The 26,692-nt window shown below is 42.7% G+C and overlaps 1 pseudogene; it reads left to right on the forward strand.

Annotated features, from left to right (window-relative positions):
* Positions 1 to 4,773: 4,773 nt before the first annotated feature.
* Positions 4,774 to 26,692, forward strand: LOC113427558 (vomeronasal type-2 receptor 26-like; annotated as a pseudogene).

Here is a 26,692-nt window from a genome sequence, read left to right on the forward strand (position 1 = left end):
ACATGTTCTGGTTGTCGTCAATCACACTCTCCAATAGAGGATTTTCGTGCCCAGAATACCCGGTTGCCTCAGTTACAAACTTTGTGAGATAAGCTTGGAATGTGCTTCTGAGTTCATTTACCCTATGCTCCTTCAAGATCACCCCCTCTTTCTTATGACAACTTGGAAACAGACATAGGAATGTTTTACAAGTTGACATTAAACTGTGGCATCTCCCATCTTGGAAAAAGTCATTTGTAACAAACTTCCCTAATCACTGTGCGGTCTTTCTGAAATATTGTATATATTTTTGTGTACTTCTTTTAAGGTACAAAGAGTTAATAATTCCCCCTTTTTTTAGTGAAGTTCAGTTTTGTTTTCCTTGTGTGATAATTCTCTATCTCTCAAGAATTGCAGAAACCATGCAGGTATGCCCCCATCTTGGCCTCCTATGTTGGTGTTCTGTCCTAGGCTTCCCCAAAAAGCACTAAGCAAACTCTTTGTCCTGATCAAACACCTTTTATTAAATGAATGTGAATTTCTTCATCCCCTAGCGCTACATCATCTTATTAAAAACAAGCTGAATACAAAGATGCAGTTATATTAATTGTGAACATTTAATACCTTGTTCTTGGGGGCGGTTTCTCATTATTTCAGCTGTTTTTAGAAAGAAACAGACACGTGTTTGAAAGTTCTTTTATTAGATCCTTGTTCCACTTGCCTTGGTTTATTAATATTATCTGACTTCCTTTCTATCCAATGAAACTCTGAGCTGTGAACAAAATAAAAAAACAAGTCAAGCCCCCTCTTAAAAATACACACCAGAACTTCACATACCTGAGGTGCAGTAACTAACATCCTGACCAATGCGGGGGAATAAACCAGGCTTTCTCAATCTTCTGAAACAATAGTAGGTCCAATCTGTTCATCTTTGAGTGAGAATACTCCATAGCACAGGCACCACCATAAACAAGCCATGTCTCCTGGGCTCATGTGGGGACATTGAGGGGCTCTGGAGCAGTCCCACTGTACAGATAGTCCTCAACTTACAACCGGTTGCCTAGTGACCATTTGAAGTTACAACAGGCCACTCCCTCAAAGCTACTTAGGACCCCGATTTCAAAGTTATAAAGACTGCACACGCACCCTGTGATCACATGATTGCATTTGGGTTGCTTGGCAACTGGCTCTCCTTTACAACCATTTGCAGCATTCTGCAGTCACATGACCATGATTTATTTGATCATGGTTGATTTGTTGCTGCTAATTTTTTTAATATATTTTGTTGTTGCTTTCTGGCTTTTGGTTTCTGGCAAATTATGTCCATTGAATAAAATGGATTCATTTCACAACTTCAGCATTTGCTTAATGGAGCCATGGTGGTGCAGTGGTTAGAAGTCAGTATTGCAGGCTAACTCTGCTCACTGCTGGGAGTCCGATCTTGACCAGCTCAAGGTTGATTCAAAGAGGAAGAGGAAGAGGAGGAGGAGGTGGTGGTTGTAGAGGAGGAGGAGAAGGAGAAGGAGAAGGAGAAGGAGGAGGAACTATATTTAAAACTGTAAGGTCCCAGAAGTTTCCCCAAAGCCACTGAAATGCCAAAGAGAGTAAGACACAAGATGAGGCTTGCAAAAAATAATAGCTTTTTATTATGGCCAAAGTAAAAAGTCTGGGTGAATACTATGTCCAAAACATACAGACAAAATGCATGTAAGAAATAGCCACACCCTTACAAGAGTGGCTCAGAGTATTATACACATTTTACCCCATTAGAAACAAAGTTTACCCAATGAGAGACAACGTGGCCTTCTTTGTTCAGGTCCCTGTCTCTGCCCACCTTATCTATGGAGCATTCCTATAGGGGAGGTTTCCCTCCCTGGCCAAGTTGTTTATTTAGCAGAAAATGGTTTCAGGATTCAGAATCTATGAGGCAGGAAACTCCCTACTCTGGTTCTTTTATCTATTGGGCCTGATATTCCTGGTTAACAGTTTCTTCTATACTTTTAAGGATGTGCCTAGCTTCGAAGCCAAGAACAGAAGCAAGAGACAGAAACAAGATAACAAACTTTGTACTAATAGTAGCCAGTATCAAGGCTACAATTTACTAAGCTAGAATTAATTCCTAACAAGTAACTTCTGACAGTATAGACTAATATAAGCAGAAGCCAATGACAAAGGTTAATTCCTAATACATGATTTTTAGCGGTATATTATATCAGAAGCAAACAGCAAATATTGGTTTGATCACTATACTCCTTCAAACTGCTAAATTTATCCCCTCAGGAAAACATGATGAAATGAATATCAGAAATGAAGGAAGCACATCTGGTCCATTTGGGACATTTTTCTCTGGCTGCATCTCCCCTGCCCTCCCCCTTGAGTGAATCCAGGATGTGACTGAGCTGATTTTCCTCTCCGTGTAATTTCTTCAGTTGGCCTTCTGAACAAATCTCCAGAGATTTCTCTCAAGATTGTCTTAAATCAAAAACCAGAGCAGAGACAAACCAAGGGTGATATCTTGCCTTGAGCCTGTAAATAGAGCAGCATAAAGCTCTGCTGACACTGAGAAATGATGCTGAAGATCAGGGTACAGAAGAAGAAAGATTCCTTTGCTAGGATCGCCTTCCTACCTGAAGCTAAGGAAAGCCAACTAAGACTTAGGCTGCTCTTCATTCTTCCCAGTTTTCCTAACTGTGAGGAGCAAGTGGCTATGCCAGCTATGCAAGGAGTGAGTCTCTTCTTTTTTCTGCTTCTCCTTCCCCCGATTCCTGGGGGGATGCTGAAGGCAAAATGTCCCTTGACTTCACAACGACCTCCAGCAGAGTGGAAAAACTATTTCAAGCCAGGTGATTATCTCTTTGGAGGAGTCATCACTGCAAGGAAATGTCTAAATCCACTTTACCTTTTCAACCAGATCCCCTCCAGCCAACGTTTCCAGTGGTGAGTCATAATTTTGGAATGAAAGTTCCAAAAGCTGCTAGGTTTCTTTACCCTGCATGTATTTCACTCTCTTATCATTATCTTGTCCCTCTTAAATTGCTGGTGGTGGTGAGAAAGGATATGGAGAGCTGCGGTGGCACAGTGTTTAGAAGGCAGAACTGCAGGCTGCTTCTGCTGACTGCTGTCTGCCGATAATTTGGCAGTTCGAATCTCACCAGGCTCAAGGTTGACTCATCCTTCCATCCTTCCGAAGTGATGGCCCAGATTGTTGGGGGCAATACACTGACTCTGTAAATGGCCTAGGACTGCAAAGTACTATGTAGCAGTACATAAGTCTAACTACTAAGAATAAGAATAAGAATCCTTTTATTGGCCAAGTGTGATTGGACACACAAGAAATTTGTCTTGGTGCAAATGCTCTCAGTATACAAAAAAGAAAAGATGCATTCATCAAGAGTCAAGAATCATAAGGTACAACACTTAATAATAGTCATAGGGTACAATAAGCAATCAACTCATACCAGGAAACAGTCAATACAAATTGTTAGAATACAAGCAAGAAGGTTACAGTCATAAGTGGGAGGAGATGGTTGAAAGGAAGGATGGAAGGATTAATAGTAATAGTAACATTAATGCAAACTTTGCAAATAGTTTGACAGTGTTGAGGAAATTATTTGTTTAGCAGAGTGATGGCGTTCAGGAAAAAAATGTCCTTGTGTCTAGTTGTCCTGGTGTGGAGTGCTCTCTAGCATCATTTTGAGGGTAGGAGTTGTGTCCAGGATGTGAGGGGCGAGCATTCTTTTTGACTTGTAGAGTATACAGGTCCTCGGTGGAAGGCAGGTTGGTAGTAATTGTTGTTTCTGCAGTCCTAATTACTCTCTGAAGTCTGTGTCTGTCTTGTTGGGTTACAGAAACAAACCAGACAGTTATAGAGGTGCAGATGACAGACTCAATACTATTGCTATTGCAATCCCTGAAGTACCCAGCCATCAAATGCCCAGCATGCTCTTTTGGCTGGAGAAATTCCTTTGGACCAATGTTGTCTGATTTTCAGAAAAAAGCAAAAATCATGTATGCTGTTGACAATATCCGAAGAGTGCCTCTGTGTCCCTTAAGTTCTCACTTCCCACAAGTGTGGAAGTTGTGGGTGTCAGAAGAATAATTTGGGGTTCCAACTCGAGCTGGGGTTGGTCAGCAACAGTGTTCTCGTTGTTAATGAAATTTCTTATCACTTCCTTTTTATAGATGTGTTAAGTCTGTGACCTTTCCACCAATCATGAGAGCCATCACACCTAATATCATTCAGGCCTATCATACAGGTTGTCCTCAACTTATGACCACAGTTGAGCTCAAAAGTTATATTGCTAAGTAAGCCAATTGTTCAGTTAGATTTTTCCCCATTTCTTGCCACTGTTATTAAGTTGATAACTGCAGTTCTTAAGTTAGTAACATGGTTGTTGAGTGAATCTGGTTTTGTCATTGACTTGGCTAATCAGAAGGCTGCAAAAGGTGATTGTATGACTCCAGGACACTAAAGTGTCATAAATATGAATCAGTTTCCAAGCATCTGAATTTTGATTACATGACCACAGGGGTGCTGCAATGTTGTAAATGTGAAAATGGTCATGAGTCATTTTTTTCAATGTCATTGTAACTTTGAACAGTCACTAAATTAATGATTTTATGTCAAAGACTGCAAGTATTTTTCTTCCTGAATTAAATTTGCTGTTTCTCTCTCTGGATGTGAAAGAAGGTAGAAGTAAATGAGATGTTATGGCTGAATTTGGCATATCGATACATCATCTGATTTGCAGGAATCGAAAACTACCGATCTGGTACCTCTTGTCCTTCTTGATCGCCAGCCGCGAGATCAAGAGGAATCCCCTCATCTTACCCAACATCACTCTGGGTTACAACGTCTATGACAATCATTTCAATGCAGAGATGAATGCTGAAGCCTTGCTAGATCTGCTTTCTGCTGGAGAAGCAAATGTTCCAAACTACAAATGTGGAAGACAGAAAAATATCCTGGCTCTCCTTGAAGGGACCGATTCTGACCTCTCCCGCCACATTGCAACCATGGTCAGCATCTACAAAATCCCACAAGTAAGTGTGGAAGTTTTCAGTATAACTGTGGCTCAAGATGCAGAAGGACCTTGACAGACTTGAACATTGGGCACGATCTAACAAAATGAAATTCAAGGGTGAAAAAAATAAGGTTCTACATTTAGGCAAGAAAAATCAAAGGCACAGGTACAGTATATGTGGTACCTTGCTCAATAGTAGTAACTGTGAGAGGGATCTCGGAGTCCTGGTGGACAACCACTTAAATATGAGCCAGCCATGTGCAGCAGCTGCCAAAAAAGCCAACACATGTCTAGGCTGCATAAACAGAGGAATAGAATCAAGATCACGTGAAGTGTTAATACCATTTTATAATGCCTTGGAAAGGCCACACTTGGAATACTGCATTCAGTTTTGGTCACCATGGTGTAAAAAAGATGTTGAGACTCTAGAAAGAGTGCAGAGAAGAGCAACCGAGATGATTAGGAGACTGCAGACTAAAACATATAAAGAACGGTTTCAGGGTATGTCTAGTGCAATGAAAAGAAGGACTAGGAGAGACATGATAACAGTCTTCCAAAATCTCAGGGGCTGCCACAAAGAAGAGAGAGTCAAACTATTCTCCAAAGCACCTGAGGGCAGGACAAGAAGCAATGGGTGGAAACTAATCAAGGAGAGAAGCAACTTAGAACTAAGGAGAATTTTCCTGGCAGTTAGAACAATTAATCTGTGGAACAATTTTCCTCCAGAAGTTGTGAATGCTCCAACACTGGAAGTTTTTTTTTTTAAAATGTTGGATAACTATTTGCCTGAAGTGGTTTTGTTAAGTTTGAGGCATGGGTTTAATGAACGGAGACCAGACTGTAAACCGTGAACTTCAGCTCTTTATTCACAAGCATAACAGAGACAAAAAAAACCCGGATAGCAGCCGCCCTTTTATAGAGTGAACTGCTATCCGGATGACCAATGGATGTTGTTATAGGGTTTGAACCTTGTCCAATGGGACTCGGCCCACTAATAGCCAATCAGATTGCTCGGAATGAACCAATCATAACTTGTCATTATATGGGCCAATAGAAAGAGCAGGATTACGATCCTGCTATGCAAATGAATCTTTATTAATTACATTTCTTTAGTTCACAACACCCCTCCCCCCTTGGTTCCGTTTGACGGCCGTGGTGACGTAATCGCGCAGGTATGCAGGTTGTTTTACCTGCCTATTCGATTTTCGCTGTTCCACCGGTTTTTGTTTAAAGTTCGGTTCCGGCGGAACGTAAGGCTCGTCTTCGCACAGGGTTGATTCCACGGTGCTGTTTTCGATACTATCAGGGTCCCTTAAGTCCATTCCTGGATCGGGCAGGCATGTTTCTACTACGGTGTTCCTCTGTGGGGAGGATGCCCCCGATCCCGGACCTTCTTCAGGTGGCGCGAGTACTAGGTTTAGCGGCCGTCTGTCCTTGATTACGTCATCGTCTATACGGCCTTCATCCCCCTCGGTATTCCCTCCCCCTTGAGTTTGGAAGTCCGGGGGGTCGCGGATATTGGGTTGTAAATGAGATCGAAGTTGATCTATGTGGCGTTTCCATATCTTGCCGTCTGTCATCTTAAGGCGGTAAGATCTAGGGCCAGTGAGGTAGACTACGGTGGCTGGGACCCACAACGGTTCGCCGGAAAGGTTTTTGGCGTAGACCAAGTCGCCTACCTTGAATTGGCGATGCGTTCCGCTGGATCCACAAGGTTTCTCTGGCGAATACGACGGATGTAATCGGTCGAGGTGGGAGCGAAGCTTTCGCCCCATTAAAAGTTCGGCTGGAGTCTTGTTGGTGACACTGTGGGGGGTAATGTGTTGTAGTAAGAGTATTTTGTTCAATTTAGTGTCAATGTCCCCCGGATCCATTTTTTGTAGTGTCTTTTTAACGAATTGGACCATCCGTTCCGCCCTACCGTTTGCCGCAGGGTGAGCCGGCGAAGTTAGGGCATGGCGGATGCCCCGGTCCGCCAAGTATTGTTCGAAGGTGAGAGCAGTGAACTGGGGTCCATTGTCGGAAACTAGAACGTCCGGAAACCTGTGTGTTGCAAATAATCTATCTAGTTTTTTTAATAACGGAGTCAGTAGTTGTGCTTTTCATCTTGTGGATTTCGAGCCAGTTGGAGTAAGCATCCACGGTTAGGAGAAAAGTGTGTCCTTTAGTGGGTCCCGCGAAATCAATGTGGATGCGGGACCCACGGGCCTCGAGGAGTTTCCCATTCGGTGGGAATTGCTCTCGGTGGGGCGTTGCTGACTTCTTGGCAGTTTCTACACGTGGTTACCCAGGCTTCAATTTGTTTATCGATGCCTGGCCATCACGCGTAGCTTCGAGCGAGAGCCTTCATGCGGACGATGCCCGGATGTCCTTCATGCAGGGTTTGCAACATGAGTCGCTGCAGTCTCTCTGGTACGACGACTCTATCTCCCCATAGGATGCAGCCCTTCTGGGAAAATAGTTCCGTTTGCCGGTGTTTGAACGGTGCAAAAGTTTCTTTGACTGGCCACCCGCGTTTGACCCAACTGAGAACTCTTGCGAGGATAGCATCCCGTTTTGTGTCGGCGGTGATATCCCTTGCCGTTAGTGGCGGTGAGTTGAGGGTTTCAATTTGCAGCGTAGTGAGGGTTGGAGCTGGGTCGCTGACGGTTTCCGGAAGTGGGGAACGGCTCAAAGCGTCAGCGTGGGGAATGGCTTTCCCCGGGCGATGCTGCAGTATGTAGTTGTAGGCTGCTAGGAATTCTGACCAGCGAGTCATTCTAGGCGACAATATATGCGGCGTTGGTTTATCACCTGATAAAATGCCAAGTAAAGGCTTATGGTCTGTAACTAGAATAAAGGGCCGCCCGTAAACATATTCGTGAAATCGCTTCACGGCCGATACAATAGCAAGAGCCTCTTTGTCAAGTTGGCTATAGTTTCGTTCAGCCTTTGATAACGTGCAGGAAAAATACGCAATAGGAGCCTCATTCCTGTTTGGTAACACATGGCTCAAAATGGCTCCAACCCCAAACGGTGATGCGTCGGACGTAATATTTAATGGCAAAGTCTCGTTGTACTGCATTAGCACAGCGTTGGAGGTTAATAAGTCTTTCACCTTTCTGAAAGAGCGCTCCTCTTTGTGACCCCAAACCCAAATAGCTTTCTTGTCGAGAAGTCGATGTAAGGGTTCGGCTACTGTTGCCTTGTGAGGCAAGAAGATGTTGTAAAAATTAATGAGTCCCAAGAAGGCCTGGAGATCAGCCTTACTTTTAGGTCTTGGGGCGTTTTTAATTGCTTTGAGTTTGGTCTCGGTGGGGTGAATCCCTTGTTTATCGAGGAGATACCCAAGAAACTTCACCCGCTCAGTACACAGTTGACACTTATTTTTTTTCACCTTGAGACCGGCGTCTTTGAATCTATGCAGAACTAGTCTGAGACGCCGTTCGAGCTCTTCTCTATTACGGGCAGCAATTAAAACGTCATCAAAATACGGCACAACCCCTTTTATGCCTTGCAAAAGTCTCTCGATTAGACTCTGAAATATCCCTGGGGCTACACTCACTCCAAACTGGAGTCTGTTGCAGTTAAAGGCACCTCGGTGTGTAACGATAGTCTGTGCCTCTGCGGTTTCCGCATCAACAGGTAGTTGTTGATACGCTTGCGCTAAGTCCAACTTTGCGAAGATGTTCCCGCCGCCCAGGGAGTGGAGAAGATGTTGAACCACAGGCACTGGATAAGCGCTCTGTTGGAGTGCGTGGTTCAGGGTGGCGCGGTAATCTCCACAAATTCTAATTGACCCATGGGTTTGATAGGGGTTACGATTGGGGTTTCCCAACGGGAATGGTCAATAGGCTCCAACACCCCTTGGGCTATTAACTTATCAAGTTGCTCGTCGATCTTGGGTTTAAGGGCGAATGGCACCCGACGAGGCTTAAGGCGGATAGGGGCTACTTCTGGATTGAGGCTAAATGATATAGGGGTCCCCTTGTACTTGCCTAAGTTGTCCGAAAACACATCCTGGAATTCTTGGATGATGCCCTCTTCCCAATCATCGCTCTTGGCATGGTGAATGCCGGCTAATTCAATCCCTAGTGGGGCGAACCATTGTAGGCCTAGCAAGCTGGGCCGGTTACCATCGACGACAGTCAATGGAAGTGCTGCACTATGATTTTTGAAAGTTACTCGAACTTGAGTCAAGCCGGTGACTGGAATCGTGTTCCCCTGGTAATCTCTGAGGACGATCTTCTGGGTGCTGAGATCCTGACGACGGATGGCAGGGATGAGTTGTTTGAGGGTCTTCCAGGAAACCATCGAGAGGGACGACCCCGAATCGACTTCCATTTGGCAAGGTTGGTTTTCGATGGCGACTCTCACTCGGATTTTCTGTGCGTCTAGTAGTGAAGCGTGGCCGATGGTTGTCGTTTGGTGTGCCTCTTCCCGTTTTGCTTGAAGAGCCGGTGCCCTGTTTCTGTAGGAGTGGTTGTTCTCTTGGTTACCCAAGCGATGCCAATTTACAAGAACGTTTCTTGTGGGTTGTCGGAGGTTGCTCTCCCTTCGGTTCGGGTTGGACTCTCTCTTGCTTCTGCAGGCCCGTGCGATGTGGCCTCTCTTCCCACAGGCGTGGCAGAGTGCGTAGCGGAATTTGCAGTTGCTTCTTTTATGGGTGGCTCCACAACTTGTGCATTTGTGCGGAGTCCTTAGAGTTCGTGGACTTTGATTGCCCAGAATCCTGATGACTTCTTCTTCATCACTCTCTGGATTACGATTCTTGTGATGGGTTGTTGCCGAGAACTTCTCTAAACCAGGTGAAGTGTCATGGGCGAGTCGACGAAGCGGTGCGTGGTTGCGGCGCCTTCGAGCAGCCGACTTCCTGGTTTCTTCTGCTGCAGTAGCATAGGTGACGGCCTTTGGAAAGCTGACGTTGCCTTTCTCCATAGGCCTTCTATGTCCCCGTGTGGTGCATCTAATCCCAGAACTATGCAGCTCTGGTTTTTCTGTTGGTCCCTCTGGTAATATTCGCGTATTCGGGCCAGTGTTGATGCAGCGGATGCATAATGAGCCCGCAGGAGAGGTACGAGGGTGTCCCAATCCATTTCTTTTACTTCAGCCGGTTTTGCAAGTGCTTTAGCCACCCGGAATACGGCAGGCCCGCAGTGAGTCAGAAACACTGCTCTTTTCTTGCTGGTGGAAACGTCCTCTAAATTGTTGGTTTCCAAGAACATCTGAAAACGATCCATATACAACTCCCAGTCTTCTTTTTCTGGGTCAAAAGGAGCGGGTGGTATAGCGCCACCTGACATCCTGCCGATGTAGGTGCGCTCTCAGCCACGTGCTTCGGTTGGTGCTCTGTAGGGTTTAGCCAGCTCTATTGTCTCCGCATCCCACCTTCATCGCCAGTGTTAAGTTTGAGGCATGGGTTTAATGAACGGAGACCAGACTGTAAACCGTGAACTTCAGCTCTTTATTCACAAGCATAACAGAGACAAAAAAAACCCGGATAGCAGCCACCCTTTTATAGAGTGAACTGCTATCCGGATGATCAATGGATGTTGTTATAGGGTTTGAACCTCGTCCAATGGGACTCGGACCGCTAATAGCCAATCAGATTGCTCAGAATGAACCAATAATAACTTGCCATTAAATGGGCCAATAGAAAGAGCAGGATTATGATCCTGCTATGCAAATGAATCTTTATTAATTACATTTCTTTAGTTCACAACAGGTTTCTTGCCAAGGCAGGGGGTTGGATTAGAAGACATCCAAGGTGCCTTCCAACTCTGTTATTTGTGGCTATTCTGTCTCAGTATTTTTCCATAAGACAAATCCTGCTCAGCACGTATACCTCTCAGAGCAAAGTTCACCAAGCTGACAGGAAAAAGGAGCTGATAAGATTAGTTTCACAGAGGTCTGTGTCAGATAAAAGATGTGTATTCGGTAAAACATGTTTATCAGTCACAAAGTTCGTTACTTGTATCACGTAGCCTGGTCTCAAAGATAAAGTTTGTAACTTCTTTGTCTTCCTGCAATCCCCCTCACCCTCCCTCTTTTATTCAGTACAATAAAAGAGGACAGCGCAGAGCAGGCTAGCAGCCTGAACAATCCCATCTGTCTCAGGCTCAGCCGGGATAATTCCATCTGCCCCAGGCGATGTGCTGCCTCACCTGAAGAAATCTTTTGTTTCGTGTCTTTTTTTCTTTGTGCTTTGCACTCACCCTTGCGAGGGCTCCACTAAATTGCTTTCTGAGAGGAATTCAGCAAGCAAACCAGGAGATCGAAACAACAGACCGGTCGCTCGACGCGACAGCTGGGGGCTCGTCCGGGATCCCTTGATTCGTCCGGGATCTCTTCGATTTTCTGGTTCCAAGGTGTGACTTCTGTCTAGAGGTGCATCGCCTTCACTCCCATTGCTACGCACCTGGCATAGGTTTCGTACGAACGTAAGTAATGGGCTCCTCACTTTCTCAAGTTTCGTCAGGGCACAGGGACGAACTTTATAGTCTAGTGAAGAAGGCTAATTCCTTTCAGAAAATTAATGGTACAACTGTGTACCCAATTTCGAAGAAATCTTTAAATAAATTTATAATTTATATTGAGGCACATTGTCCAGCCTATCCATCTGCTGGAACTCTTAGCCATTCTCAATGGGAAAAATTAGGGAAATATCTACATGAAATTCCCAGAGCTCCCATGGATATACTTATCTCTTGGAGAGCAATAATGGCTGCTATAACAATTGTTTATCCATCTTCTAGTCTTCCTGAAAATTCTTTTTCTCCTGTTTCCTCTGATTCCCCTTCTTCTAATTTAAAAACTTCCAAGCCTCTTGCAGCTCATCTTGATACAAATTCTTCCTTACCACCTACTTATCCTGACATTTCTTCCCCTCCTCCTTCCTCTCCTTCTTCTCTTCCTGATTTTTCTCCTATGAAACCTGTGGGAGGAATTATAACTAATCTTCTGTCATCACCTCTATCTTTAGAAACAGAAGATCCTTCTGCTTATCCTATGACTATCATCCCTGGAGCAGCAGGAGGCAATGTTCATAGTAACATTGAGTTTAAAGTTTTGAAAAATATTAAAGATGCAGTTACAACTTATGGATTACATTCTCCTTTCACTAGGGGAATACTTGATTCTTTGGTTACAGCTAATACAGTTATGTTATTGTTTGATTGGAAAATGCTTTTTTCTATGCTTATGACTCCAGCGCAATATGTTGTGTGGCAATCTGAATATGAAAAAGGTATTGAGGCTGAAATTCGTAGGGGTTTGCCTGCTGGAGTAACTGTAGATCATTTAATGGGCAAAGGTCAATTCTCCACTCTAGTACAACAACAAAATTCTCCCCGTCGTAGTTTTGCTATTATTCATATGTGTGCTATGAATGCTTTAAAGCGAGTGGATGATTCAGATTCGCAGTCCACTCAAGCATTTTTAAAAATTATGCAAGGTCCTGATGAGCCATATGCTTCATTCATCAGTCGGCTTCAGACAGCCCTAGATAGACAGATAGATAATTCTGTTGCTAAACAAGAATTACTTATAAAATTGGCTTTTTCAAATGCAAATCATGATTGTCAAAAAATTCTACAGCCAGTCGCTAATAAGCCAGGAGTGACATTGGCTGAGTTTTTACAACTCTGTAGAATTGTAGGAACAACTACTCATAAAATGGATATGCTTGCCACTGCTATCACTGCTTCATTACCAAATTCTAATTCTGCTTCCACTTCTCCTCCTGATGCTTTTGCTGTAACACGCAATGGCAATTGTTTTAACTGTGGCAAGCCAGGACATTTTAAAAATCAATGTCGTATGCCAGGGGGTGGAGCTGTTCTTCGTGGCCAAACCAGAGGTCCATCTTCCTCATCTAAGCCAAAAACTATCTGTCCTCGCTGCAGGAAAGGCTATCATTGGGCTTCACAATGTCGTTCTAATCCTTCTCCCTCTCAGCCTTCGGGAAACTAATTGAGGGGTCTTCAGCTAGCCCCGCCACAAAGGCTGAATTACCTGTCACAACATTCCCTGTGGTATTGTTAGAGGATCTTGTGTATGATGATCCTGGTGCTGTTTTTACTCTTCCTTTAACTACAACGCTTCTCAAACCTTTACCTCCTTCCACACCTGTCTTGCTTATTCCCAATTCTTCTCTTACAATAGAAGGTGTGGTTGCAGCTCCTTACTTATATGATTCTTCTGCTCTTAATAATCTTGCATTGGCTGCAATAGGAGATCGTTGCTTTACTTTAAAAAAGGGGACAGTAGTGGCTACACTTATAATTTTGCCTCTTTTTGAACCACTTTCTTTGTTTGCATTACAGCAGCCTGTTCAAGCTTCAAAACCAACTCTTTCTGTTACACTCAATGGTCGAATTTTTGAAGGTCTGATTGACACCGGTGCAGATGTTTCTGTTATTCGTTCTTCTGAATGGCCCTCTTCTTGGTCTCTCACAGAAGCTTCTTCAGTGCAGGGTGTAGGTGGAGCTCAAGCTGCTAAGGTCAGCTCTCATTGGCTCTCTGCTTCTACTGAGCATTCTACTTTAACTGCTTATCTTAAACCCTATATTCTTCCTCTACATTGTAATCTATGGGGACGTGACTTACTTTCTCAATTTCAGGCTTATATTCAGATACCATAGTTTTTCTATCCAAATGTCTATTTCTCCTTTATCTCTTACTCTTAAAACCTCTATTCCTGTTTGGGTGGATCAATGGCCTCTCACCAAAGAAAAATTGGAGGCTTTACATCTTCTTGTTCATCAACAGTTATTAGAGGGACATATTGAACCATCCACCAGTCCTTATAACACCCCAGTATTTGTAATTAAAAAGAAATCTGGCAAATGGCGTCTCCTTAATGATCTTCGAGCCTTGAATTTAATTATTCAACCCATGGGGCCACTGCAGTGTGGTCTGCCTAATCCTAATTTGATCCCAGCTGGATTTGATCTCATAATAATAGATTTAAAGGACTGTTTCTTTTCTATACCTTTGGCACAAAAGGATAGGATCATCTTTGCATTTACAGTGCCAGAGCTTAACAATTCTAAACCCACATCTAGGTATCAATGGAAAGTTCTTCCACAAGGTATGCTTAATTCACCAACTATGTGTCAATTTTTTGTCAATGAGGCTCTGCATCCTTATAGATCTCAATTTCCAAGTTTTCTTGTATATCATTACATGGATGATATTTTAATTGCTGCTGATGGGCCAAAGGGGACAGTTCAAAAAACTTTCCCGATCCTCTTGACCACATTAGCAAAAGCAGGGTTACATATAGCACCTGAAAAAATCCAGTCTCACTACCCAATGCAATATTTAGGTCACAAGGTTTTAGCTTCTACAGCATCTCCACAAATTCCTTCACTCACACTTCCACAGCCAACAACATTGGTTCAATTACAGCAGTGCTTGGGGGTTATTAACTGGGCTAGACCATATCTTGCTCTAACCACACAGATGCTATCACCACTTTTTCAAGCACTAGTAGGATTGAAAAATCCTGCAGATAAGGTCTATCTTTCAGATCAGCATCTAGAAGCTTTAAAACAAGTAAACACAGCCCTAGCAACTCAATGGGTAAATCGTGCACTCACAGACACACCACCTTCTCTTGCTATTCTTTCCACTCATCAACTACTGACTGCAATAATTATTCAAATATCAAATACAAAAAATCTTCATATCTTGGAATGGTTACACCTACCACACACTCCAAAAACATCTATTTTTACTAGAGCAGCACAAATGGCTTCTCTTATAGAAAAAGGGCGTAAGAGAACCAAAGCTCTAATGGGAATGGATATTTTTACATTGTATATTCCTTTTAAGATTACTCAATGGGAACCTCTTTTTCAGACTTCCACAACACTGCAGGATGCGTTGGAAGATTGGTGTGGCCAAGTGTCGTGCCACCTTCCTTCTGATTCACGACTGCAGGTGTTGAAAACAGTTCCTTTTGTTTTACAATCACCTTTTGTCCAACAGCCATTGAAGGAAGGCTTAACTGTCTTTACTGATGGTTCAAAAAATATTGGAGCATGTACATGGTATGAAAATGCTCAATGGCATAAACGTTTAACTACTTCACAATCATCAGCACAACAAGCTGAATTAGCTGCTTTCCTATTGGCGTTGTCTCTTTTTTTCACAACAATCTTTAAATGTAATATCTGATAGCATGTATGTTACTCAGATGGTTGCTCATATTTTTGATGCATATATTTCTCCTGTTACCCCTCCCTCTCTAATGAAACTTTTTTTACAGCTTCAGACACTGCTGAAAAAGCGAGGGAAACCTTTATTTGTAGCCCATATCAGAAGTCATCAGCAATTGCCTGGATTCCTAGCAGAAGGCAATCATATGGCAGATGAGGCTTGTAAAATTATGGCCTCCTCTCCCCTTCTCCAACAGCTTTCACCTGGGGAGAGTCATGATTATTTTCATCAAAACAGGAAAGCCCTGGTGCAACAATTTGGAATTACATATCAAGAAGCCACGGCAATAATTCAACAATGTCCAACATGTAGCTTGCAGGCCAAAGGTATCCCTGAAGGTGTTAATCCTAGGGGTACTCAAGCCTGTGATACATGGCAAATGGATGTAACTCATTATCCTCCCTTTGCTCCCTGAAATACATTCATGTATCAGTAGATACTTATTCAGGGTTTATTATAGCAACATTGCAAAGAGGAGAGGCTACAAAAAATGTTATTAATCACTGTATTCGATCATTCGTAACGTTGGGATGTCCAAAAATTCTCAAAACAGATAATGGTCCTGCTTATGTCAGTTCTCCCTTTGCTGAGTTTTGTCATAAGTGGGCCATTACACATAAGTTTGGCTTACCCTTCAACAGCCAAGGTCAAGCGATTGTGGAGAGATCGCACCTAACTTTGAAACAAACCCTTGATCGGCATCTGGGGAAAAAAAGGCTCAGGCCCCGAACCTCCCACGTTGCAAAATATCTTAAATGTTTGTCTGTACACTCTTAACTTTCTCAATCTTACTGGCTCTCCTCCCTCCACAGCGGCTTCTCGCCATTTCACCAAGCCAGTAGTTCCCTCTTCCCGTCCTCTTGTTTATTTCAGACAGCTTCCAGATCCTGCGTGGAAAGGTCCTGCACAGCTCATTACCTGGGAAAAGGTTACGCTGCTGTCCAACTTCCTGATCGAAAGTGCTTTGGGTTCCTGCTCGCTGTGTCAGACCTTACCATGGCAAACCTGACTCTAACTCTAATCTTTCTTCTGATATCAATACTTCCTGTCTTTTCTCAATTTAAGGCATCTCCTGATGCTATTTTTGCTTTCCTTGCTGACACTGTTACCTTTATTTTTAAAGATAATCTTCTTTCTGCATGTAATTATGTTTTCCAACACAATGGTAGTTTTCTTTCTCCTACTTCTGACATAACTATTTACTATTACTATTCTCCTTGTTTAATATTTTTAACTATACATGTCACTCAGCTTACTATAGGTTCTTATTCTTGCTTAGGATTTTTCACAATCACACTTATTTCAATCACACTGTTCTATTGCTTTCCACTTCTTCAGTGGCATCTCCTCCACTATCCTCTGCTTTACTTACGTTGCCATCTCAAGCTAATTCTGAGACAACTTTTCCTGGAGATAAACTACGCTGGCATCTTCGCTGCTGCTTTCCACCCTGTGATGTCACCAAATGCATATGGCATCATTCATCTTCCTGGGTTCCTGATCGCTACAAACCACCTGTCGTGCGAAGACGCTACCTCATCCCTGATGACATCCATCGCAAGACTACAGCTCTCATTCGAGCTCGCCATCTTGGGTATCCTGCCTTCATCGCTGACAACTCCATCTCTAAGCAGTCTGCATCTCATGTTGTTCCAAGATTTGGCTATCATCGCACTCCTCGAAGCATACAATCATCTTCTACAAATGAACATCAACCTCAAACTTATACATGGACTATCCTTGACTTTCAAGGAAAAATTTTAAATACCACCACTAACTATACTCGATGGCCATGGTTTCCTCAGCTTTTCATGGATTTTGCTGAAATGGGGACAGGAGTAGAAAAATTTGCAGACAAAAAACTACAAGCTGATACATGGGACAAGCAAGGCTCCTGTTCTCCAGCACCTGCTGACAACTTTAGACTATATTTTTGTCCTGCTCATAGTACTGGTACTTCTCGTTCTGCCTGCGGTGGGGTAGTTGACAGATATTGTAAAGAATGGAGTTGTGTATCCACAGGTCATATCTGGTGGGAAGCACCTACCAAAATGACTATATTCATATTACCCGTGCTCAAGCACATCTTCCCTGCTCTCAATGGCCTTGTTGTGGACAGAGAATAAATCCACTCAGAATCACTTTTACTGCACAAGGAAAGACAATTGCAAAAAAAACAATGGATGGTTGGGTTCACTTGGGAGGACGTCAGTGGGATGGTCAAGGAGATGAAGGGAATATTTTTACAATTCGTCTTTCTATATCCATGTCTAATTATGATGTTGGTCCCAATCCCAATTTGAAATCAAACTTTCTACAAAAACCCAATATTCAGGTGAATCCATTAGTACAGTTGGTTAATTCTTCTTACACATTGCTAGCAACTACACTTAATGATTCATCTAAAACTGATCGTTTGAAAACACTTGATAATGAAGTTAACAATACTCAAAAAACAGTTAGCTTTCTCACATCCATCATTGAATCAAAAGACCTTGTCAAAAACCTTTGCTGGAATGGTACTCTGACCAAGAGTCAGAGGAAGAAATAGACACTAATAACTCCTTTTCTCCAAAGAAGTTTTGTTAACTCTGCCAAGTCATGATTTGGGGGATGAGGACTTTTCCTCATATGAGTTGGTTCTGCAAGGCACCAACAAACTGAAGGGTTTGTTGCCACCTTATGGGACTACTCGGGAGGAGAAAGGACTCTACCTAGAATCATGAGCACAAAAAATAAAGAAAAGGAGGAATTGTGGCTATTCTGTCTCAGTATTTTTCCATAAGACAAATCCTGCTCAGCACGTATACCTCTCAGAGCAAAGTTCACCAAGCTGACAGGAAAAAGGAGCTGATAAGATTAGTTTCACAGAGGTCTGTGTCAGATAAAAGATGTGTATTCGGTAAAACATGTTTATCAGTCACAAAGTTCGTTACTTGTATCACGTAGCCTGGTCTCAAAGATAAAGTTTGTAACTTCTTTGTCTTCCTGCAATCCCCCTCACCCTCCCTCTTTTATTCAGTACAATAAAAGAGGACAGCGCAAGCAGGCTGGCAGCCTGAACAATCCCATCTGTCTCAGGCTCAGCCGGGATAATTCCATCTGCCCCAGGCGATGTGCTGCCTCACCTGAAGAAATCTTTTGTTTCGTGTCTTTTTTTCTTCGTGCTTTGCACTCACCCTTGCGAGGGCTCCACTAAATTGCTTTCTGAGAGGAATTCAGCAAGCAAACCAGGAGATCGAAACAACAGACCGGTCGCTTCGACGCGACAGTTATTCTATTCTGTTCTATTCTATGTTACTCATATATTACAAAAATGTGCTCTTTATAAAAGGTTGGAACTTCTGCATTATAGCCATTGTTTTAAAATGATATACTTTAAACTGCACGCAGTCATTTTACGGATCATTGTCAATTCCTTCCATTCCGTGCAGGTCTCTTATGCTTTTGTTTCGAATGACCTGAATGATAAAACCCAGTTCCCTTTTTTCTATCAGATGCTCCCAAAAGAAGGGATCCAATACACAGGGATTGTTAAAATGATCCAGTATTTCAAATGGACCTCAGTGGCTCTCGTTGCTCCAGAATCAGACAACGGAGAAACATTCATGAAAACATTAAGACCCTTACTCGCCCAAAATGGCATTTGTGCTCTGTTCTCACAAAGCCTATCGGGAATCAATACCAATCAATATACGCTAACAATTGATTTTTATCTCAAATGGAAGCAAGTCAATGTGTTTATTTACTATGCCGAGACCATGTTGCAATCTTCCTATTTCTATGGGATGGCATTCGTTGACAAGGCAATTCTGCAACTCTCAAAAATTTCTTCCTTAAAGAAAGTCTGGATCGTGACAGCCATGGGGGATCTCACTTTTAATATGTGGTATCAAGATTTCCAACAGGTTCACAGTATGTTCACCATTTCCATCCAGGCTAAGAAATGGATAAAGGATGACGCTGATCAATTTTTTCCTTCAATCTTGGAATTCGGTAACAAAGCTTTTCTGTGTTCATTTAAAAAACATGCTGGTTAAAGGCTGGTTGAGATGCAGAGAGAATGAACAAATGGAAAGTCTAAAGCAGAAGGAGATAGAAGCCAGCCTTTCTCTGGACAACCATCACATTTACAACTCTGTCTGGGCTGTGGCAAGAGCCCTAAGTGTTGCCTTGATCTCCATATCCAAATGGAGGATGCCAAAAGAAGATGGAAAGGTCTCGGAACTGAAAAGGATACAGCCTTGGCAGGTATTTGCTACTCTGTCAATCAAATCTTGGTTGAATATAATGATTATATAAATAATTGTATGTAATGGTTGTATAAACAGAGGCATAGAATCAAAATCACGTGTAATATTAGTTGTTGTTGTTGTTAGTTATGAAGTCATGTCCGACTGATCGTGACCCCATGGACAACATTCCTCTAGGCCTTCCTGTCCTCTACCCTCTTCTGGAGTCCATTTTAGCTCCCGCTGACTGCTTCAGTGACTCCATCCAGCCACCTCATTCTCTGCCATCCCATTCTTTTTGTTTTCCCCCTCAATCTTTCCCAGCATTAGGCTCTTCTCCAGTCAGTCCTTCCTTCTGATCAGGTGGCCGAAGTATTTGAGTTTCAACTTCTGGATCTGGCCTTCTAAAGAGCAATCAGTATTGATCTCCTCTAGAACTGACTGGCTGATCTCACTGCAGTCCATGGGACTTGCAGGAGTCTTCTCCAGCACCAGAGTTCAAAGGAAATATTAGGACCACTTTATAACATTTTAGTAAGGCCACGCTTGGAATACTGCATCCCACATGGGTCACCACACTACAAAAAAGATGTTGTGACTTTGTAAAAAATGCAGAGAAGAGCAATTAAAATGGCTAAAGGCCTGAAGACTAAAACATATGAAGAACGGTTGCAGGATTTGGGTTGGCTAGTCTGGAGAAAAGGGGTGACATGATAGCTGTCAGGATTCCGGCAGTTACTGCAATTAAATCATGAGCCTCGAGCCACACTCCCAAAACTAAAAAGGATTTATTAGAAGTTAACATTCTACATCCAGCATTAGCCTGGGCATAGCAAAATCTGAGATATGTAATTCACTGTCACCCTTGATCCTGCTTCCCACTCCCCACCCCTCTGGGTGTATCATCCAATGAAAAACATCCATAGACAACAGTCATCAATCAAGCTCTCCAATTGGATTTTTGCATGGCAGAAGCTTCAGTCATTTAATCAGTCTCTGAAGAAAATATGAATGGAAATTACTTTCGATTCCACACTGCTGCCTACTCTTTGAAACTACGCCCCTTCTTTCTGTTGAAAACTATAAAATGTGCATACAAAATGTTTTATGAATTGACAATAGCAATATTTCAAGATGGTCTTCAACAAAGAAGAGGGGGTCAAATTATTTTCCAAAGCACCAGAAGGCTAGACAAGAAAAAATGGGTGGAGACTGATCAAGGAGAGAAACAAGCTAGAACTAAAACAATTAACCAATGGAATCTTCAGAAATTGTGGGTGGAGGTTTTTAAGAAGAAACTGGACAGCCACTTCTCTAAAAAACATATATGAATATAATTTGATCACCATAACCATTTGTATACTCTTTAGGTATTTGATAGAACCAAACACAAACCCAATAATCCAGTCCCTTCCTTTTCCAATCTCAGAAGAAGGTTGGAAGGCTGAGTCAACCTTGAGCTGGACAGAATCGAATTGCTGGCAGTCGGTGAATTTGCCTGCAGTACAGTGTTCTAACCACCGCACCACCATGGCTCAATATAGGGTATAGATAGTTTCCTGCTTGATCAAGAGGCTGGATTAGAAGTCCTCTGAGGTCCCTTCCAGCTCTATTCTATTCTAATAGTTATTTTTAACATTAATTATGCAGGATTTTATTATTTTCTCTATTATATTATTTTATTTTTTATATTTTATTATTTATATTTCATTTGACTTTTTTCATTTTTCATTTTTTATTATTAATACTGTAAGTATAGGTATAGGTCATGTTTTACTTTTAGAAGTAGTTTTCATTTTGGAGGCAAATGTACAACAGTGAGAAGGAATCCATCAAAGGGGTTTAACTTCCACATCTCATAACACATACTAGAAAAAAATACTCGAGGAAAATTGGGTTTCTCCAGACAGTAATGTTTCACATCCATTTGAATAGAGGACCATTAATCAGTTGGGATTAATGTCTGGAAAGTTGAAAAAACACTGCAGAAGAAAGTCAGGAGAAACATGTCCATTGTGAGCCTTGAAAGTCATATTTTACTTAGAAGCTTCGAGGCTGCTCCATTTACTTCCAGGAAATTTGGGAAGGGGTTTCATAGAGAGGTGGAAGATTAGACTCAACAACATTCTTTCTGTGAAAGTCAAGGACATGTCACCCTGCACCTGTAGAGGACTGTCCAGAGGGATGTCTCCAGTTGGAATGAAGATTTGATTGGACCATGTGATGGACTGGTGGGTGCAGGGGATGAATCTTTGAATTCTCTTTTGGGAAGGAAAAACTCAAAACTCTCAGATTCTGGTTTTCCCAGATGTGACAACTCTAATAAAATGGAACTTTGAGAAAATGCTTGTCTCAGAGTTTATGGGTTTGGAGTTTGTTAGCTGGAGCGGTGACATCCATGTTCTTCCTTGATGTGAAACTATTTCCTTTGCTATTGGACTGAAGGATTCCATCATGGGAATGATACCATGGAGACTGATTCTTTCTTCTATAAAATGCTATAGGGTTTTTCTTGTTGATGTCAATGTGTTTACCTTTCTAGTTTCACCCTTTCCTGAAAACCTCTCAGTTTTACAATTCCATGGACGGGGTGTATCTGGGCAAGAATGGCGAGCTGGCAGCTGATTTTGACCTTGTGAACTGGTTGTGGTTTCCCAACAAGTCTGTAGCCAGAGTGAAGTTTGGGAGTTACGCGAGACAGAGTTCCCAGGAACCCATCTTTGTCATTGACCAGCAAGCTGCTCTCTGGCCCCAAAAGTTTAACAAGGTGGAGGAAACTATTTCATTCCTATTTTACCTTTCAGCATTGTCATCCGTTTAGTACAGTTTCTTTAAAGTCTCTGAAGCCCTTCAAGGTTTCAGAAGAGTTGCAGAGCCTCATCCAACTCTTGTGGTTTACATATTCCATAAATATGCCTGATTCAGAAAGTTTGGATTATCTGAACATTTTATTCTTATTTTCATAACACTTTCTATAACTGGTGTATGTTACAAATGTGGACCAGTCCCAAGATGGAATGGGTCAACTCACCATGGCCATCTTGTCACAGCCAACTTACCACAGCCTACTCACCAGAACCAACTCACTATGGCCAACTCACCATGGGACAACTTCAGCAGTGGGATCCTACCTCTTCCACTACGGATTTCCTGATTGCGCGCATGCAGCTTTCACACACCAGCTGAGACCTGCAGCGCCAATCAGCTGAGAGGATAAAGAACAGAAAGGGGTGGATAAAAGGGCCGATTCTGCACTTTTCTCTCTTCTTTCTCTTCTCAGCTGATCATCAGAGGATTTTTTACTACATGTTCGGCTGAACCGGTAGGAATTTTTGGCTACCAGTTCGTCCAAACTGGGCTGAACCAGTAGCATATCACCACTGGACAACTTGCTGAGCACAATTCACCACAGGACAATTCAACAATTCAATTTAATTATTATAAAATAATTGAAAAATTATTTTAAATGTTTGCTATTCAGATTTCATTTTCTCACTTTTTTTGTGTCCTTTCTTTCATGATTCTATCCCACCGTTTCTTTGATATTAGTCTAACTCTTTTCGCAGCAAGTTGGTTGCAGTGAGTTAGCCAGATCTATAGCAATAGCAATAGCATTTAGACTTATATACCGCTTTATAATACTTTACATCCCTCTCTAAGTGGTTTTACAGAGTCAGCCTCTTGCCCCCAACAATCTGGGTCCTCATTTTACCCTCCTTGGAAGGATGGAAGATTGAGTCAACCTTGAGCCTGGTGGGATTTGAACTGACAAATTGCAAGCAGCCAATAGTCAGCAGAAGTGGCCTGCAATACTGCACTCTAACCACCGCACCACTGAGGCTCTGGTCTATCCAGAAATACCCACAAACTACAACTGATAATGAACAATAGACAAACGTTGCAAAACAACCTGAAGCAGCAGATTCACAGGAAGAGATAATTCGCTTGTTTCTTTTTTTTTGCAAGTTTGGACTAACATGATCGTGTGACTCATATATTTTTTACCAAAATAAAACACATGTAATGCAATAAACATTTCCCAATGGTGGCTCTTAATAAGGATTTCTGGAAGAGCTCTATTTTATTATTTCTCTCAAAAGCCAACAAAGTTGAGGCAAACATACACCAATTTCCCATTGCTAAGTATTCCACAGTCTGGAGCAGTGGTTGTATTCAACCGGTTTGCACCAGTTTGGGCAAACCAGTAGTAAGGATTTGGCATGGGTCGCGAACCGGTAGTAACTTCTGGCTGGCCACATATCTCACCCAGTCGCCACTGCTCGATTGCCCTGCCTGCCCGATGCTCGCCCACCCATCACTCCTTAAAGTATTTTTCCCCTCCGACAATCAGCTGTTCCTAAGATCAGCTGTGCTGGGATTCCCTCACTTGCTTACTGCTTTGTCCAGGAGGCTTTCCTAAGGCCCAGGAAGACAAAAAAATGGGGAGAGTCCTACCAAAAACCATACCCACCCAGTCACATGTCCATGTCCCCTAGCCATGCCCACAGAACCAATAGTAAAAATTTTTGAATCCCACCACTGGTCTGGAGGCAGAAAAGAAGAAAACCTCCCCTAGACTCAGCTCTGTTCTCACAGAAGGAAGATTCCCTGGATAAACTGCTGCTTCCATTAAATGCGCCTAATCTTTGTTACAGGCTTAAATTTCAATTGAATTTGGCCTGGCTCTACTATTCCTTTCCTTTGATATGAACTGTAATATTTATGTCCTGGCTTCTGTGCTCAGAGTCTGCCTCCCTCCAGGTGCGTGGAAAGTTGTCGTTCTGGATACTTCAGGGAGAGCCAGGAAGGGAAGCCCATCTGCTGCTACAGCTGCGTTCCCTGTGCAGAAGGGACCTTCTCCTCTCAAGAAGGTGGGTGATTCCAAAGGGAAGCAGTCCTTTAATAACAGAAGAGCAAAATTGGAAGGGACTGTTGAGGTCTTCTAGTCAATCCCCTGTTTATTCTGTACAATAAACTATACCATTCAGCATCTTTCTCCCAGCTTGGAACTGAACTAGGGTTTACTTCCAATAATCTGAATAGAAAGATACTTGATGATGAACTGGCAACTCATTAATCTGAGCTTCCACACAGAAAAGCAGAAAGATGCCCTGGCATTTAAGACAGTTGATCGCAGTCCCTAAAAGTGTACCTTTGGTTTTTCTATGTTTTTAGCCATGGACCATCTCTGGTGGTGACATAGAAAAGCTAGACTAGTGGCAGGAGACCATATGTATTATCATTCTCCTCTCAGGAAAGTTGGTGACTCCAGAGTGAAACATTCCTTCAATAATAGAATAGCAGTGTTGGAAAATAACTTGGAGATTTACTAGTCCACCCCCTGCTCACTCTGGACAATGAACTATGCCATTCTGGACAAATGGCTGTCAAATCTCTTCTTGAAAACCTCCAGCGATGGATTACACTTGGGTTTTTCTTGCCTAAATGTAGTACTTTACTATTTTTCACCTTCGAATTTCATTTTGTTAGATAGGGGCCACTGTTCAAGTCTCTCAAGATGCTTCTGTATCCGAAGCCTATTTTCTAAAAGTGTTGACTATTGATGTCGTCTGCATATTTGATGAGTTCCCCTTCTATCCCCTCATCTAAAACATTGATGAAGATGTGGAAGAGTACTGGGCCTAAGACAGGAGATTGGAGTACCCACTGCATACTTCCCTTCATGTAGTTGCAGTTCCATGAAGGACTACAGGTTAAGTGCAGTTGGTCAGCCACAGGGGTTGGATTCTACTGGTTCAGCCCAGTTCAGAAGAACTGGTAGCTCCAAACATCAGCTTTGAGCGCACCAGCTTGCTCTGATGAACAGTTGTTAGGCCCACATGCCTCCCTCGGTTCTAGTCTGTGCTTGATTTTCAGGTTTTCCAGCTCAGCTGATTTGCACAGCACAGCGGTGCCGCACATCAGCTGTTTTACACACAGGGCTCGCAGCAGGTGAGTTGCAAATGCTGTCTGCATACATGAAGCATTTTTTAGTGTGCACACACACAAAGTGTGCACTCATCGAACCAGTTGTTACACCGGTTGAATCCCACCCCTGGTCAGCCAGTAACAAATCCATCCAGTAGCAGTACTCTCTTATTAAACAAAACATATGTATTAATAAGATTAACCTGAATAGAAAGATGGTGAACTCGCAACTCATTAATCTGAGCTCCCAGACTGAAAAGGAGAAAGGTGCCCTGGGATTTATTATAATTAAACACAGTCCATAAAATTGTACCTTTGGTTTTTCTATTTTTTAGCCATGTGGTAGCATGTGGTACCATCTCTAGTGGTAGCATAGAAAAGGTAGACTTGTGGCTGGAGATGATAAGCACTATTTTTCTTCTCTTCAGATGCAGATTATTGCACCAAATGTCCAGAAGATCAACATCCAAATAAGGAGAGAAATAAATGTCTCCCTAAGGAATTAAGTTACCTGGCCTTCAATGACAATCTGGGGATCACCTTAACTTCTCTTGCATCCTGTTTGGCCTTAATTATTACTCTTGTCTTTGCAATCTTTGTTAAATATAGAGAAACTCCCATTGTCAAAGCCAACAACCGGGACCTCTCATACATCCTCCTCACCTCTCTCCTGCTTTCCTTCCTGTCCGCATTTCTCTTCATTGGACGACCAAACAGAGCCACCTGCCTTCTCCGACAAACTACCTTCAGCATCATTTTCTCAGTGGCTGTTTCTTCTGTCTTGGCCAAAACAATCACAGTTGTGTTGGCTTTTCTGGCCACAAAGCCAGGAAACAGAGTGAGAAAATGGCTTGGAAAGAGTTTAACCAACTCCATCATCCTTTCTTGTTCCAGTGTCCAGGTGATCATCTGCAGCATCTGGCTGGTGGTCTCTCCCCATTTCCTGATTCTGACATACAGTCTCAACCAGGAAAGATTGTGCTTCAATGTAATGAAGGATATCTTGCAATGTTTTATGTTGCTCTCGGCTACATGGGATTCCTGGCTGCCATCTCCTTTGTGGTGGCTTTCCTGGCCAGGAACCTCCCAGGGGCCTTCAATGAAGCCAAGCTGATCACTTTCAGCATGCTACTCTTCTGCAGTGTCTGGATCTCCTTTGTACCCACCTACCTGAGCACCAAAGGGAAATACATGGTGGCTGTGCAGATCTTCTCCATCTTGGCCTCCAGTGCTGGCCTGCTGGGCTGCATCTTTATTCCCAAGTGCTACATTATGTTAATAAGACCAAATCTGAATACAAAAGAGCAGCTAATTGTGAAAACTTAA

This window comes from Notechis scutatus, unplaced genomic scaffold (assembly GCF_049901735.1).
Source record: "Notechis scutatus isolate UNSWTSFEM ecotype Mainland unplaced genomic scaffold, rNotScu1.2 NSCUSCF38, whole genome shotgun sequence".
NCBI lineage: Eukaryota > Metazoa > Chordata > Lepidosauria > Squamata > Elapidae > Notechis > Notechis scutatus.